At 40.4% G+C, this 18,199-nt stretch overlaps 1 pseudogene; it reads left to right on the top strand.

Annotated features, from left to right (window-relative positions):
• Nucleotides 1–2,918: 2,918 nt before the first annotated feature.
• On the top strand, nt 2,919–6,897 carry LOC148113632 (vomeronasal type-2 receptor 26-like; annotated as a pseudogene).
• Nucleotides 6,898–18,199: the final 11,302 nt, after the last annotated feature.

Below are 18,199 nucleotides of genomic sequence, written 5' to 3'. Positions count from 1 at the left end.
GGGATCTCCAGTTGTTCCATGGGGCTCTTTCCTTTGCTGTGCATTCAAGAGACATTCAAGGCTTTAAAGAATTTCTTCAAGTCATCAAACCTTCAACCCACAAAGATGCATTTCTTCAAGAGGTTTGGGAGCAATTATTTGACTGTCGTTTTTCAAAGGCAGACTTACCTTCATTGATCAGTGAAACTTGTAGTGGGGAAGAGAATTTGGAGAATCTGCCTGCACCTCTGTTTGAATTTCAGATGACTGGCGAAAGCTACAGTATCTACAATGCTGTTTATGCAGTGGCACATTCTTTGCATGAGGCAGTGAGATCAAAATCCCAACCAAGAAAGCTGCAAAGGGTTGAATTTGCAAATCTGTTGCCTTGGCAGGTAATCTTTCCATGCCATACCTATCCTGTATTTCAGTGATTATCCACAATACTCCACAATCTAATATCACATATTTACCCTGGTCTATGGCCACAAATCTATAGAGAGGCTGAGGCAACAAAACTATTAGTCCTATAATATATGAGGATAAACATAAACTGTGTCTTTACTAATTTCAGTACAGTCAATGGGATTTAATATATGCATCAATTTTCATTGTATATATAACTTTTCACTTCCACATAGAATTGGCCCGCCTTGTGAATTTATCCAACCGATTTATAAGGAGAATACAATTGGACTGTGTCTGAAAGCAGTTTTTCTTCTTTTTGTCTCCCCCCACTCCACAAATTTTCTGACATTTCACTTTTCTTATTTGCTTGTGAATAATGATTCTCAGTAGAGCCATGATGGCACAGTGGTTAGAAAGCAGTACTGCAGGCTATTTGTACTGGCTGCCAGTTGCCATCAGTTTGGCAGCTTGATTCCTATTGGTTCAAGGTTTGGCTCAATCTTCCATCCTTCTGAGGATTGTAAAATCAAGACACTATTGGGGGCAAATGCTGTAAAATGCTTAGTCTCCCAATATGCAGCAAAATGCATGCTGTCTGTCTGAAGAAGCCTAGGATAGTGACATCCTGTGACCTCCAGAACTTAAAATTTAGAAAAACTTTTAAAAAAGACTAAATGCTATTGCTATCCAGAATTATCCTCAGCCAGTTCTCTATTTTATTTCTCCTTGGCTTATTTCACAGCTTTATTTTCGGGGAAACAATCTCTCTCTCAAAACTCGTATTTTTAGAATAGTTTGTAATATATATATATATATTCACAATCTCTCTCTCTCTCTCTCTCTCTCTCTCTCTCTCTCTCTCTCTCTCTCTCTCTCTCTCTCTCTCAAAACAATTGAATATCAGAAGATAAAATCTGGCTAACTGAAATTTCCAAAATTTCAGGATGTCAAACACCCTTGTACTAATGAAGAACAAACAATATAGGATGAGTTTAGGTATAGTCCAAAAACTCATTTAGGTTGATTGTCTAGTTGTTTAGATAGTGAATATAAATCATGTCTGAACCAAGTTGTGTAATGTCAATACCTTGTTTTGATTTTGATTTGTTAACTGCTGTTGTTTTGTTTTTTCTCCTGGAAGTAATATTAAATTAATACTAGAACAGTTCTGTGTCTTTCTCTGATATATAGATTATCTATATTCTAAGTGTACTTATTTGATACTTGTTAGAACAATGGGAAGAATGAATAAGTGACATTTAAATATACTGGCCACTTTTTCATTATTATCCTTCAAACTCTCCTCTCCATTCCTCTCCTCTCCTGTCCTCTCCTCTCCTCTCCTCCCCTCCCATCCATCTTTCTCTCTCTCTCTCTCTCTTTCTCTCCCTCCCTCCCCCCCTCTCTCTCTCCCTCCCTCCCTCCCTCCCTCTCTCCCTCTCTCTCTCTCTCTCTCTCTCTCTCTCTCTCTCTCTCGTCCATTCTCTTTCAAGTAGCTCCATTCATTTCTTCAAGGCATTTCTTTCAACAATTCAGCTGGGGAGAGAGTGTTCCTGAATGAGAAAGGGGAAGCAACAGGTGGATTTGACATCACCAACTTGATCACTTTTCCAAATAGATCCTTTCAGAGAGTTAGAGTTGGAAAGATGGATCCTCATATTCCCAACACGAAGGGATTAATCATTGATGAAGAGCTGATTGTGTGGCACCCAGATTTTAACCAGGTGTGGACTCGTTTGATCAACTCCTCCTTGATCCATTATGATCCAATATTGAACACAATCTCTTTACAAATCTAATGTGTGATTTTTGAAATGCTATCTTCTGTAGAAACATTGTGGTTGATCAAGCTTTCATCAAATTGATAAAATGACATTACAATTTAAAAGACAGGTATTCATAGTTGAGTTGCATTTCCATTTGAAATCACAGGAGTCACACGGTTTCCATAATGCTGTAATCACAAATATTTCTTTATTCACCCTGCCATTCTCTAAACATGCCCTTTACGCATCCTTATAATGTGAAGATTTTAATGGATAGTATAAATATGCAATGGCTCAGTGGTTACAGACACTGACGGGTTTGTGACCTTAGCGCCATGCAATAGTTTGAGCTCCCATTCCTGTCTCAGCTCCCGCCCACCTAGGAATTCAAAAGCATGCAAACGTGAGTAGATTAATAGGTAGCACTTTGGTGGGAAGGTAACAATGTTCGTTGTGCCTTTGGCATATAGCCATGCTGGCCACATGTCCATGGAAAATATCTTCAGAAAATGTTGGATCCCTTGGCCAAAAAAATGGAGATGAGCACTGTGCCCGAGAGTCTGATGTAACTGGAGAGGGAAACCTTTATAATACACTTTTAGGAATTCAAATATTCTTCCCGCTTCCATAAATGAGAACTGCTTAAAGTTTTTCCTTTCCAAAATCTTTTATGTTTACTACCAGGTTATTCCATTTTCTCAGTGTAATGACCATTGCTCCCCTGGATACTGGAAGAGAGGGGCTGAAGGCAGTCAGTTCTGTTGCTATGACTGTGTTCCATGCCCAGAAGGAAAGATTTCTAATCAAACTGGTAGGTTATCAGTTTCACTGTATATTTTTCTTCAACACGTTGTTATTTCATAAATTAAACATTCATTATTTAGTTTTCAAAAGAGCAGCATGATTGCCTAGTGGTGGAGCCCTCACCTCCCAATCAGGAGCCTTTGATGATAGATAAAAGCAGATATTTCTCTCTCTGGGCACAATGAGTAATTGTCTGCTGTGAACTCCAGGTAGGTGTCAGGAAGGGCATCCAGCTCTAGTCAATTGCCCTGACCCCATCCCAAAGCAAAGAATTGCAGGGTCATTAATAGATAGACAGATAGAGATAGAATTATAGAATTATAGAATTTAGAATTATTATAGAATTATTATAGAATTATTTATTGGCCAAGTGTGATTGGACACACAAGGAACTTGTCCTGGTGCATATGCTCTTAGTGTACATAAAAGAAAAGATACATTTGTCAAGAATCATAAGGTACAACACGTAATGATAGTCATAGGGTAAAAATAAGCAATCAAATTATATTAGGAAACAATCAATATAAATCATAAAGATTACAGCAATGAGGTTACAGTCATACAGTCATAAGTGGGAGGAGATGGGTGATAGCAATGATGACAAGATTAATAGATAGATAGATAGATAGATAGATAGATAGATAGATAGATAGATAGATAGACGATAGACGATAGACGATAGACGATAGACGATAGACGATAGACGATAGACGATAGACGATAGACGATAGACGACAGACGATAGACGATAGACAATATACATAGATGGAGAGAGAGAGAGAGATGATAAATGATAGAGTGAGAGAGAGAGAGAGAGATAGAAATAGAGAGGTAGAGATACAGATGGAGCTGGAGAGAGAGAGAGAGAAAGAGAGAGAGACAGGGAGAGGTAGAGGGAGGGAGGGAAAGATAGAGAGAGATAAAGAGAGTGAGAGTGAGAGAGAGAGAGAGAAAGGTAGGGAGGGAGTTGGAGAGGGGGAGGGAGAGAGAGAGGGAGAAGGAGAAGGAGAGAGTGAGGGAGAAATAGAGAGGTAGAGGCAGAGATGGAGCTAGAGAGAGAGAAACAGGGAGAGGTAGAGGGAGGGAGGGAAAGATAGAGAGAGATAGTGTGTGTGTGAGAGAAACAGAGTTGGAGAGGGGGAGTGGGTGGGAGAGGGAGTTGGAGAGAGGGAGGGGAAGGAGAGGGAAAGGGAGAGAGGGCAGGCAGGCAGATCTCATTTCACCACAGAACCCTTATTATGTATTATTAGTGGAAGTTGCTCTTGTTCACACTTGCATTCTCCTTTGCACTGGTCTTCTGGCCCCTATGTTTTCTGTGCTTTTGCAACAGTAACAAATATTGTGAATGCTGATGGTCATCCATTGTCTTAATGGACTTTGGGTGCTAGGTGGGCATATGAATTTTCATCGGCTATGATTAAAGCAGATGTTGTGATGATGATTCCTGGATTATGTGTTGGGCCTCAACCTCCTAATAAGTCCACTAAGCAATGTCTGATCTAACAAATTTATGAATGGGAGATGACCAGCCCATTATAGGACCAGCAGAGTAGATTCAGGATTAAAGAAAAAGTGTGATGGAAAAAGACAAGGGTAAAATATTTGATCCTTATGAAGAAAAAGGCCACTGGGGCTTTTTCTGCCCTCAGTTTTCTATGTTTCTATTTGAATCTATGAGCATAGGCTTAACTGAGAAATTCCTTGATCTGTTCTTTTGGGCTGAAATAATGTATGATTAATTACGTGGTGGCTCAGTGGCTAAGATGCTGAGCTTGTCGATCGAAAGGTCGGCAATTCAGCGGTTCGAATCCCTAGCGCCACGTAACGGGGAGACCTCCTGTAACTTGTCCCACCTTATGCCAACCTAGCTATTCGAAAGCACATTAAAAAAAAATGCAAGTAGAAAAATAGGGACTGCCTATGTGCAAGGGAAACCATTACATTTACCATTAATGTATGATTTGTGGGCAGCTAAGCTCCTTTTTTAAAGACAGTACAGAAATAAGCACAATGAAATTAACTTTAAACTTAAAGTTTAAATAAATGATAGTGTAAAACTGAAGAAACAACATTGTGCATCCTGTAAATTGATCAGTCTCAATTTAACTGTAATGAATGCAAAATTTCTTTTCCACATGATCTGCCATTTTCCAAGTTTTAACTTCCATGAAAATCTGAAAACATGTCAAAGTGTTCTGTCCCCGTACCACGCATACACCTAACCAGCCAGCCGAGGGATAAATAAACTCTTCAAACACTCAACATCAGTGATAAGGAACTTGGCAGCAACTCTGTGGCTGTCTGCCAAGAACTTTTACTCTGATAACACAGGCAAAAATACACACAGTTTGAATAGTCCAGTTTGTAATTAAATCCACAGCAAATAGGTGTTGTGTCCGAAGGTGCAAAGTGCCTCACCAGAGATTAGCTTTGTCCGTCACAGAGTCCGAATGGCTACCACAGTCCCTTTTATAGCCTGTGGGGTGTGGTCCAGTGACTCAGCTTAATCTCTGGCACGCCTCCTTTTCTGCTGCGCCCGCTTGTCTCTCTGATGCTGGTGTGGGTCCAACCACAATGTTTCTTCGTCACTATCCGACGGCTCGGAAACACCTGGCTCCTGGCCAATCTCTTCTCCTTCGGGAGACACCTGAGGCATTGCCAGAGAGGAGGGTCCTGGAGAGGGAGGCCTGGCCGTCTCCTCTCCTTCATGTTAGGAGCCTTCTTCCTCCGATAAGATAGGCTCGGAGGACGGAGCCACAACACAAAGCAAAGGAATTTCAAAAGACAAAAGAAGTCTTGTGAATGGATCAGATAACCTATTGCCCAAGGCACACGGGGTTGGTGTTTGGCAAACCAACTAATGTTCAACGACATAGAAGACAAAAGATTCCTAAAATTCAGGATAAAATACAGAGAGCTGATAAAATCCCTTTATCGGACAGGAACATCATAGAAAAGAATAAGAACTGGCATCCACTCAGGCTATGTCTTTCAAAAAATATGAAATGGATAGGTGATAAATTCAGTGGCTTTTATTTCCAGATATGGATGACTGTTTTGAATGTTCAGAAGATCATTTTCCAAATAAAGGAAAGAAAGGATGTATCCTGAAACTGCTGGTCTTTCTAAATTTCAAAGAACCATTAGGAATTAGCTTGGTCTCCGCAGCTCTTTGTTTCTTCTTCTTGACATCTTGGATACTTGGAACATTTATCAAGCACAGGGATACTCCCATTGTCAAAGCCAACAACAGGTCGCTCACCTACGCCCTCCTTGTCTCTCTTCTGCTCTGTTTTCTCTCCTCTTTGTTTTTCCTCAGCAAACCTAGCAAGCCGACCTGCCTTCTCCGGCAACCAACTTTTGGCATTACATTCTCGGTGGCCATTTCTAGTGTACTAGCCAAAACCATCACTGTGGTTGTGGCTTTCTTGGCCACTAAACCAGGATCTCAGATGAGGAGATGGGTGGGGAAAAGATTGGCTTTTTCTCTTGTCCTTTCCTGCTCTCTCTTACAAGTAGGTGTTTGTATACTTTGGTTGTCAACATCACCTCCATTCCCTGAACTGGATATGCGCTCAGAGCTCCAGGAAATGATTTTACAATGCAATGAGGGATCAGCTTTCTTCTTCTACTGTGTCTTGGGCTACATGGGTATCTTGGCCATCGCCAGCTTTATGTGGCTTTTCTTGCCCGTAAATTACCTGACAGCTTTAATGAAGCCAAGTTCATCACCTTCAGCATGTTGGCCTTTTGCAGTGTGTGGATCTCCTTCTTTCCAGCCTACATGAGCACAAAAGGAAAAGCCATGGTAGCTGTGGAGGTCTTCTCCATCTTGTCCTCCAGTGCTGCATTACTGGGATGCATATTCCTCCCAAAATGCTACATCATTGTTTTGCGGCCTGACCTCAACCACCGGGAGCAACTGATAAAGAGGAATTAACATATGATGTAATATTCCTCGCTTTGAGAAATTGCTGATAAGAAAAGAAAAGAAAAGAAAAGAAAAGAAAAGAAAAGAAAAGAAAAGAAAAGAAAAGAGAAAGATTGTTTGCTAGCCATAAGAGACATACAGAAATCCTTAATTCTGACAACAGAGCATTGATGGAGATATTATCCAGATAACTATGATTTATTGCAGTTGCCAATTGCAAAAGAAATGTTCATGCTGCTGCATTTGCAATCATTCTCCAAGATTCTTTAATTAAACATTTTCTGTCTTTCAAGACCCCAAGATAGCAAGACATTGAGAATCCAGCTCTCGTGTTAGAAGATTAGAGATATTGAATCAAACCATGTCCAAAATTTGCAGTTTCCTTATTTATTTATTTTATTTTATTTTTTAATTTGATTTATATGCCGCCCTTCTCCGGAGACTCAGGGCGGCTTACAATGCGTTAAGCAATAGTCTTCATACTTTTGTATATTTATACAAAGTCAGCTTATTGCCCCCACAAACTGGGTCCTCATTTAACCTACCTTAGAAAGGATGGAAGGCTGAGTCAACCTTGAGCCTGATAAGATTCGAACCTGCAGAAATTGCAGGCAGCTGTGTTAATAACAGGGTGCATTAAACCACTGTACTACCAAGGCTCTTGGTAGTATTTATTTATGTAGAAAATTTATATAACCCTCTATTTGTTCACAGTGACTCTAGGCAGCTTACAACAATAAAACGTAATATAGAAATTAATTTTAAAAAAACTATATCCCCCTCTGGCAACAATTCATAGTCAAATAAGCCACTTGATGGGCTCCATCCCATTCTGGGTTCTCTAGGCCTGCTGGCACTACCAGGCCTTCAGGGCCTTACATTTATTTATTTATTTATTTATTTATTTATTTATTTATTTATTTATTTATTTATTTATTTATTATTCAAATTTCTATACCGCCCTTCTCCTTTCGGACTCAGGGCGGTGAACAGCCAAGATAAAAACATCTATACAAACATCACAGTTAAAAATAAAGTTAAAATAATTTATAAATTTGGCCCATAATTTAAAACTTGTCAATTAAAATCAATATTAAATTTTTAAAACTAACCCTGAAATCAAGACAGACCGGCTAACTGAAAAAAATAAGTTTTTAGGGCCCGACGAAAGATCCGAAGGTCGGAGTTCACTCGTATCTCTGGGGGTAGATTGTTCCATAGGGTAGGTGCCACCACAGAGAAGGCTCTCCTCCTGGGGATCACCAGCCGGCATTGTCTGGCCGACGGCACCCTGAGGAGGCCCTCTCTGTGGGAGCGAACCGGCCGGTGGGAGGCTATTGGTGGCAGAAGGCGGTCCTGTAAGTACCCTGGCCCTAAGCCATGGAGCGCTTTGAAGGTGATCACCAACACCTTGAAGCACACCCGGAAGTCCACCGGAAGCCAATGCAGCTCGCGCAGGAGAGGAGTCACATGGGAGCGCCCCGTCGCTCCCATAATCCCCCGCGCAGCCGCATTCTGCACCAGTTGGAGCCTCCGGGTGTACCCCAAGGGGAGCCCCATGTAGAGAGCGTTACAATAGTCCAGACGAGAAGTGACGAGTGCTTGAGTGACCGTGCTTAGGGAGTCCCGGTCCAGAAAGGGGCACAACTGGCATATCAGGCAAACCTGACAAAAAGCCCCCCTGGCCACGGCTGTCATATGCCCTTCTAAAGACAGCCGCGCATCCAGGAGGACATCCAAGTTGCGGGCCCTCTCCGTGGGGGCCAATGATTTGCCCCCAATAACCAGCGATGGCGTCAGCTGGCTATACCGGGACGCCGGCAGCCACAGCCACTCGGTCTTGGAAGGGTTGAGTCAAAGCCTGTTTCTCCCCATCCAGACCCGCACGGCCTCCAGGCACTGGGACATCACTTCCAAGGCATCATTGGGATGGTCTGGGGTGGAAATGTACAGCTGAGTATCATCAGTGTACTGATGGAACTCCACCCCAAAACCACAGATGATCTCACCCAGCGGCTTCACATAAATGTTGAACAGGAGGGGTGAGAGGACCGACCCTTGCGGCACCCCAAAAACAAGGCGCCTCGGGGTCGACCGCTGCCCCCCTGTCAACACGGATTGCGACCGGTCGGAGAGATAGGAGGAGAACCACCACAAAACGGTGCCCCCCACTCCCAGTCCCCCCAGCCCGCGCAACATGATACCATGGTCGATGGTATCAAAAGCCGCTGAGAGGTCTAATAGGACCAGGATAGAGGAATAACCCCTATCCCGGGCCCTCCAGAGATCATCCACCAACGCGACCAATGCCGTTTCCATGCTGTACCCAGGTCTGAAGCCGGACTGGAGCGGATCCAGATAGACAGCTTCATCCAGGTACTGGGGAAGCTGTCGCGCCACCACACTCTCAACAACCTTCGCAAGTTTGTTGAGCGTCAAAGAGAGTCAAAGTGGAGGACAGTCTCATTTCTGAATAGATGATGTTCCAGAAGGTGGGAGCCACCGTGGAGAAGGCCCTTCTTTTCGGTCCTCTCAAATGTACCTCCTTAGGGGCTGGACTTTGCCATTTTCATGGTTTTTATATTTTCTATTTATAAATGATTTCATAAATGTAGTGAAAAGGGAATTGCATTTTATGAAGTTGTATTTAACACGGTATCAGGGGGATATCCTTTTTGAATTGGCCTGGGGTCTTCAAAACGTGAATATTATAGAATTTATGAAATATTTTTTTAAAAAAAATCATGCTCACTCTCTATCATCTACCTATTTCCACTGTAACCTATACTTTTAATAATACAAAAAGAATACAAAAATCCTTAGAATTAATGAACAAGATCCTGATATTTATGTAGATTTTGCATCTCAGAATGAACAACCAAAAATCAATGTCTACGGAGATTTCTAGTCATCCAGGTCATGGTTGTCCCAAAAGTAATTTTTCAAAAGGCAACTGGACTTTCTTGGTTTTTCCTTGAAGACATTTCACTTCTCATCCAAGAAGCTTCTTCAGTTCTGATTCTGACCAAGAACTGAAGAAGCTTCCTGGATGAGAAGTAAAATGTCTTTGAGCAAAAGCAAAGAAAGTCCAGTTGCCTTTTCAAAAGTCCCCTTTTGGACAACCAACAATAAAAGGACCAGCACTTGGAAATACTTTGCAGACTTTTAATTTCATAAGGTAGCAATGAAAATTTCAGAGAAGACATTCAAGTGTCCTTGTGTGACAGCATACAGGAAGAGAAGGATTCCCCGAAGAACACACAACCTACTGAAACAGAGCCATGGAAATTGTGAAAGTCACACCCAGCAACCACAATATTTTCTACGCTGGTTTGTGGCTTTGGAGTTCCCTTCTCAAAAAAGATTGCTGCTTTCACTCAAAGTGAAATATTTTATTTGAGAGCCAGCTTTAGATATGAGAGTCAGTTTGATCTAGTGATTTAGGCACCAGGTTAGAACATGGAAGGCTGAGTTCAAGTCCCACCTTAGCCATGAAAGCCTACTGGCTAATTTTGAGCCAGCCACTCTCTTACACACACCTTTTTCCTTTTGTAGGGAAAATTGCTTCTTCCTGCCTTCAAATGCTTTGGAGAATAGATTGACCCCCTCTTCTTTGTGGCAACTCCTTAGATATTAGAAAACTGCTATCATATCTATCCTATCCTATCCTATCCTGTGATATCTATCATATCATATCAGACCATATTATATCATATCATGTACCATATCATATTATATCATACCATATCAGATCATTTACCATATCAGATCATCCATGATTTCGGGGTGAAGTACCACCAGTACACTGATGACACCCAGCTGTACATCTCCACCCCAAATCCCCCAACGATGCCCTTGAAGTGATGTCCCAGTGCCTGGAGGCTCTGCGGATCTGGATGGGGAGGAATAGGCTCAGCCTCAACCCATCCAAGACCGAGTGGCTGTGGTTTCCGACGTCCTGATATAGTCAGTTGATGCCATCACTGACTATTGGGGGCGAATCATTGGCCCCCACGGAGAGGGCTCGCAACTTGGGCATCCTCCTGGATTCACGGCTGTCTTTAGAAGAGCATTTGACGGCCGTGACCGGGAGGATTTTTCATCAGGGTCGCCTGATTCGCCAGTTGCGTCCCTTTCTGGATTGGGAATCCTTACGCAGGGTCACTCATGCCCTCGTCACTTCCTGCCTGGACTATTGTAATGCTCTCTACATGGGGTCCCCTTGAGATGCACCCAGAGGCTCCAACTGGCGCAGAGTGCGGCTGCGCGGGTGGTAATGGGAGCGACATGGCATTCCCATGTAACACCTCTCCTGTACGAGCTGCATTGGCTCCCGGTGGTCTTCCGGTGTGCTTCAAGGTTTTGGTTACCACCTTTAGAGCGCTCCATGGCTTAGGACCTAGTTACCTATGGGACTGCCTACTACCACCAATAGCCTCCCACCGGCCAGTACGCTCTCATAGAGAGGGGCTCCTCCGGGTGCCGTCAGTCAAACAATGTCGACTGGCGGCCCCTAGGGCGAGACCCTTCTCTGTGGGTCACCTACTATCTGGAATGAGCTCCCCCCGGAGATACGGAGGATCCCGGATCTGCGTACCTTCCGTCGCGCTTTGAAGACCTTTTTATTCCACCAGGCGGGCCTGGCCTAATCTTTTTTCCCTCTTTTCTTTTTAAACATGCAAATTTTAATCTGTTTTTTAAATGATTGGGGTGTTTTAATTTGTCTGGGGCAAATTTGTATAATTCAATTTTATCCTGTTTTTAAATTTTGTATTTATGTATTTTACTGTTTGGCTGTCCACCGCCCTGAGTCCTTCGGGAGTAGAGCAGTATACAAATCAAATAAAGATAAAGAAAGATAAAGATATCATATCATGTCATATCATATCATATCATACAATATCATATCATATCATATCATATCATATCATATACCATATCATATCGACCATACACTAAATAGGAGGAGGAAGGTATGTTAGCTATCTTCTCTGCCTTGAGTTATTTCTAAAAATAATACAACTCAGAACACAAATAAGTAAATAAATAACTAAAGATTTTCATTCTTCAATAATCTTTGAATGAAAACGTAAATAAAGCCTCCAAAGAAATGTTTGGCTTTTTTGGGAGACCTTAACATGTAAAAAATGTTTCCTCTTCTCTACTGAACAATTCTATTCATTTTATATGGAAAATGGGAACTCTGCTCTACAGTGGTAAGGAATGAACATGACCTTCAACACTTAAGGCTATTTTCAATTGCCAATGTCCCTTCGATTAATTTTATTAGCATTTGTTCATTTAAACACAGTTGAACCATCAGTTGAATTCCATATTCTCTCACAAAAACAAAATAATTATCTCCTACAGGAATCACCGTATTATTATTATTATTTTTTTTAGCTAGGCCAAAACATCAAGGACTGTGCATCGAGGTATTTAAATTCAGCAACAATTAAGGTATCAATCTGGTTATAAAGTAAATCTTGAACCCCAGGGAGTTTGGCACGAAGGGATAATTATGGCTCCATCAGATTCATTGCTACAAGTTTCCTCCCTCCTTTCTTCTTTTCCAGAACATCTGTTCAATCCTAGTCATAGTCAGTATAGAAATTTGCACACAAATAGAAAATGATGGGATTTCTGATTAGGTGCATTGTCAGATATCAACCGTGGCTCAATCATTGAATGAACCACTGAAATACAAACTTCCGTATGGACAGGAGACACAAATATTTTCACTATGACAAACGCCTGAAGATGTTGTTCCTTCTGATGCTCTTGGTGCAGAAAGCTGTTACTCTGAGCTGCCCTGCGAGTGATGCTTTCCTGATTCCCCATGAGTGGTACCAGCCAGGTGATCTCATTGTGGGTGGGATGGTGTCTCAGATAATTCACTACTTTTTTGAAATTGAATTTAAAGAACATCCTTCTCTAATACCTTATGAGTTACCACTGTAAGGATTTTTTGTCTTTCCATTCATTTTCTGATTTTATTGTTTATATAACTAATAGCTCTTTGAGAATAAATGCATGGTTTTTTATATCAACTTATTCTTGCTTCAGAGTGATCAGATTGTGGGAAAACAAATCATTTTCATTGTGTTAAAATCTTACTCATAAGATGTCTGAAACTATTCTGCAAGCATTCTTTTGGACAATATTTAGGGAGTATAATTATTTAGTCTATGCATTCACTTCTTGCATAAATTACATATATTAATCATCATTTTCTTTTCACTGTATTAAGTCTAACAAGAAGACTTTTGGAGAACATTTATGGAGTGTAAAATCATTAAAAGTATCTAGTCTGTGCAGTCACTCCTTGCATAATACAATATCTTTTGTATTAAAAGAGTGATACTTGCTGGTTGTATTCGATTTTGTGCCAAACTGATAGAAATAAATTTGAGAGCTTGAAAAAAAAATCACAACATTGTTCTCTACTTATTTGTGGTAAATCATGGAAACACTGTACATAGTTGAAAACTATAGAAATTATTGAGTGTTTTTACAAAGACTCTCATCTTCTCACTTACAAAAGAGACAGAAGTGGTTATTACTCATTAATGGTTCCACCATGAAAGAATTGTCAACATATTTTGTTTAAATTATTTGCAGTGTAATAGCCAAATTCTACCAGCATGCCCTTACCTTGGCCTTTGCTGTGAAGGAAATCAATGAGGACTCCCAGATCTTACCTAACGTTACTCTCGGGTTTCACCTTTATGATAGTTACAACAATCCAAGGATGACCTATCGCACCACTCTGGACCTGCTTTTCAAATCCCAGGAATTTGTCCCAAACTACAAATGTGATAGCCAGAAGAATCTCATGGCCATCATTGGGGGACTAAGTCCTGATACATCATCCTTTATGGCAGAAAGTGTACATGTCTACAAAATTCCACAGGTAGTTTGGGGTAGAGTGAGAGAGAAAAGTCTTTTGTAATTAATAGTAGATACTAGTTGTTTGCCATACCTTTCTCCAGGAATTCAATTAAATACACTATTATCACCCCTCATCTGTTTTCCCCACAACTCAATAGACTGGCTCAAGGTAATCCAATGAAATCAAAACCTTTTATTACAATCATAGAAGTGTTTTGACTTCCATGCAGCAATAGGTTACAACTCTTCTTACTTAATTTTTTTAAAAAATTTGATTTATATGCCGCCCTTCTCCGGAGACTCAGGGTGGCTTATAATGCGTTAAGCAATAGCCTTCATTCTTTTGTATATTTTATACAAAGTCAGCTTATTGCCCCCACAAACTGGGTCCTCATTTCACCTACCTTAGAAAGGATGGAAGGCTGAGTCAACCTTGAGCCTTGGAGAGATTCGAACCAGCAGAAATTGCAGGCAGCTGTGTTAATAACAGGGTGCACTAAACCCCTGTACTATCAAGGCTCTTACTTAACAAATCACCAAATTACAAATAGATAAGAGAGCCGAAACTTTTTTGTTAGGAATTTTCACAAAAACTTACCCCAAAGAAATAAAATACTTGTTAATACATATCTTAACGGCAGTGAGAATAACATATGCCAAAAATTGGAAACTGGAAAAAAACCCATCGGAAGAAGAAATAATGGATAAAATTACACAATGTGCTGAAATGGATAGGCTGACAAAAGAGCTAAAGGAAAAAGAAGACACAGAATTTTATAAAGTTTGGAATAAATGGTATCAATGGCATACGGCTATTATGGAAGAAATATAACTAGAAGTCAGATAGAATAGAAACACAAGAGTGTATACGAAGATTTTCTTATGGGCAAATAAAACCACAGAGAGAAACCCAGAAAGCAAAGGTATAATCCAAATATATAACACACAAATAATTAAAGTAGAAGTCTTAGAGAGGAGAAGAGAGGAGAGGGAGAAAAGGCAAAAAGAACTTATTAAGTTAAGATTTAAGGGAATAAGTAAAATTGTATTACTTGAAAGACCATTACGAAACAAACGCTTCAAATGATTGATTATTTATAATTGTTTATTGTATAATGTAGTTTTATGTTTTTGTTATATGTGTTATATGTGTTTTATATCTGTTTTAATAAAGTTTATAAATTAAAAAAGAAAAGAAAAAGAAAAGGCCGGCTAGCACGTAGAACACCGAACATAGAACATAGAATAATAGAGTGGGAAAGTTTCTTTGGGGGTATTTTTCTCCAACCCCCTCTTCGAGCAGGAGATCCTATACCATTTCAAATAAATCACTGTCCAGTCTCTTTTTGAAAGCCTCCAGTGATGGAGCACCCACAATGTCTGAAGCCAAGTTGCTCCATTGGTTAATTGTTTTCACAGTTAGGAAATTTCTCCTTAGTTCTAGGTTGCTTCTTTCCTTGGTTAGTTTCCATTCATTGTTTCTTGTTCTGCCCTCAGGTGCTTTGCACAATAGTTTGACCATCTCGTCTTTGTAGGAGCCCCTCAAATATTGGAACACTGCTGTCATATCTCATGGTTTTACGGAAGATCGCCTTTCAGCCACTTCCTTCCCATTCCCAACTCCAAGCTAGCCAGCATTTTCACTGCTGCCTTCAACTCAACTCCAGATTCCACCAAGCCACCTGATAATAGATCACAACTTTCTTTGGTATGCCTTGGTTGGGTCTGATAGTAATAACTGAATTTAAAACTCAACTGATTTTCCTTGAAATTGTTGAAGTATTGGGCCTACATGGTACTTTTGGAGATCTCTATCATAATTGCAATAAATGAAGACATGATTAACCCAGAATCTCATGGGCATAGTGTCTTTCATCTATAAGTATTTTATTTTATCTGCTACAAATAACGGAAGAAGGTAATCCAGTAAATCTACCTCTTCTTTGTAGAAGCCCCTCAAATGTTGCACTAATGCTATCATGCCTCCCCTAGTCCTTCTTTTTATCACACTAGAAATACCCAATTCCTGTAACTGAACTCTTTTGGATATCTCTATAATAATTGTAGTAAAGGAAGACATGATTAATCCTTTCTATTCCTCCAGAATCTCATGGGCATAGTCTTTCGTGTACAAGTATTTTACTTTATCTGCTACAAAGAAGGGAAGAAGGTAGTCCAGTAAGTCTAGCTCTTAAAAATCTTTTCCTTAGGCTGAGAAGAGTTCACAAGCTCAGATAGTTAGCAAGTTTCCAGATGTTCTAAAAGGATGAACATACTGGAACTCTGTATTAGGAAACTGAGTGTGGTTGTAATCTACTTATATTTCAGATGAGAAAATATTTCATCATGGGGTTTTAGTTGCTTCTCTTTTTCATCAGAATTGGACAAATGTTCAATATAGGGAGACCTTCATTAAATTTCTAACAAGCAGTCTTCACATTTGTCCCATGATAATCATGAAGAACAAATTTCTCTTTTTCGTTTCTTTAGTTGACTTATGGTTCCTTTGCCCAAGAAGACTTTCAGATTACTGAGTTATTTCCACTTTATTGTATGGTCCCAAAAGAGGAGCATCAGTACACTGGACTTATTCAACTTCTTCTCCATTTTGGATGGACATGGATTGGACTCTTTGCTTCTGAAAATAAAGAAGAATGTTTTTTGCAGAAACTTCAGCTGTTGCTTTCTCAGAACAGAGTTTGTTTAGCTTTCACACAAAAAATTCCACAACATATCCATTTGGAAGATTTGACTCAATTGTTCGATTCATTCTCAACTATTTCTGATAAATTGATAGATCCAAAAGCAAATGCTTTTCTGGTCTATGGAGAAACATACACAATAGTGTGGCTCAGAACTGTCATGTTTCTACGTGATCCTGAAAATAAAGAGCGTGCATTATGTAAGAAGGTTTGGATCCTGATGAATCCAATTGATTTCATTCTGATGGGAACTCAAAGGAGTTGGGATCTCCAGATGTTCCATGGGGTTCTTTCCTTTACTGTGCATACAAGAGACATTCAAGGCTTCAAAGAATTTCTTCAAGTCATCAAACCTTCAACCAACAAAGATGCATTTCTTCCAGAGGTTTGGGAGCAATTGTTTGATTGTTCATTTTCAAATGCAGAAGTATCTTCAACGATCAATGAAACTTGTAGTGGAGAAGAAAATTTGGAGAATCTACCTGGTGCTCTGTTTGAATTTCAGATGACTGGCCAAACCTACAGTATCTACAATGCTGTTTATGCAGTGGCACATTCTTTGCATAAGGCAGTGAGATCAAAATCCCAACCAAGAGAGATTCAAAGGGTTGAATTTTCAAATCTGCTGCCTTGGAAGGTAATATTTCCACACCTAACATGTATTTCAATGATTATCCACTATCATCCACAATCTAATATAGCTTATCTACCCTGGTCTATGGCTACAACTCAATAGAGAAACTGAGGCAACAAAGCTATTCATTTATAAAATAAGAGGATGAACATAAACTGTGTCCTTACTAATTTCAGTATAGTTAATGGGATTTACTGTACAGGTGAAACTCGAAAAATTAGAATATCATGCAAAAGTTCATTTATTTCAATAATGAAACTTAAAAGATGAAACTAATATATGAGATAGACTCATTACATGCAAAGCGAGGTAGTTCAAGCCTTGATTTGTCATAATTTTGATGATTATGGCTTACAGCTCATGAAAACCCCAAATTCACAATCTCAGAAAATTAGAATATTACATTACAAAACAAGGATTGTACCTAGAACAGTATCGGACCTGTGAAAAGTATAAGCATGCCTATGTACTCAGTACTTGATTTGGGCCCCTTTTGCATCAATTACTGCCTCATTGCGGCATTGCATATCAGCCTGTGGCACTGCTGAGGTTTATGGAAGACCAGGATGCTTCAATAGCGGCCTTCAACTCTTCTGCATTGTTCAGTCTCATGTCTCTCACCTCTTCTCTTGGCAATGCCCCATAGATTCTCTATGGGGTTCAGGTCAGGTGAATTTGCTGGCCAATCAAGCCCAGTAATCCCATGGTCATTGAACCAGGTTTTGGTACTTTTGGCAGTGTGGGCAGGTGCCAAGTCCTGCTGGAAAATGAAGTCAGCATCCCCATAAAGCTCGTCTGCGGAAGGAAGCATGAAGTGCTCCAAAATCTCCTGGTAGATGGCTGCATTGACCCTGGACTGGACCCTGAAGCACAGTGACCAAAACCAGCAGATGACATGGCTCCCCAAATCAACACAGACTGTGGAAACTTCACACTGGACTTCAAGCATCTTGCAGTGTGTGCCTCTCCATTCTTCCTCCAGACTCTGGGTCCTTGGTTTCCAAATGAGATGCAAAAGTTGCTCTCATCATAAAAAAGGAATTTGGACCACTGAGCAACAGACCAGTTCTTTTTGTCTTTAGCC

This window comes from Pantherophis guttatus, chromosome 4 (assembly GCF_059756535.1).
Source record: "Pantherophis guttatus breed Tessera chromosome 4, ASM5975653v1, whole genome shotgun sequence".
In the NCBI taxonomy this organism is placed as follows: Eukaryota; Metazoa; Chordata; class Lepidosauria; order Squamata; family Colubridae; genus Pantherophis; species Pantherophis guttatus.
Note: the sequence above shows the minus strand (reverse complement) of the source record. Positions and strands in the feature narration are given on the sequence as shown.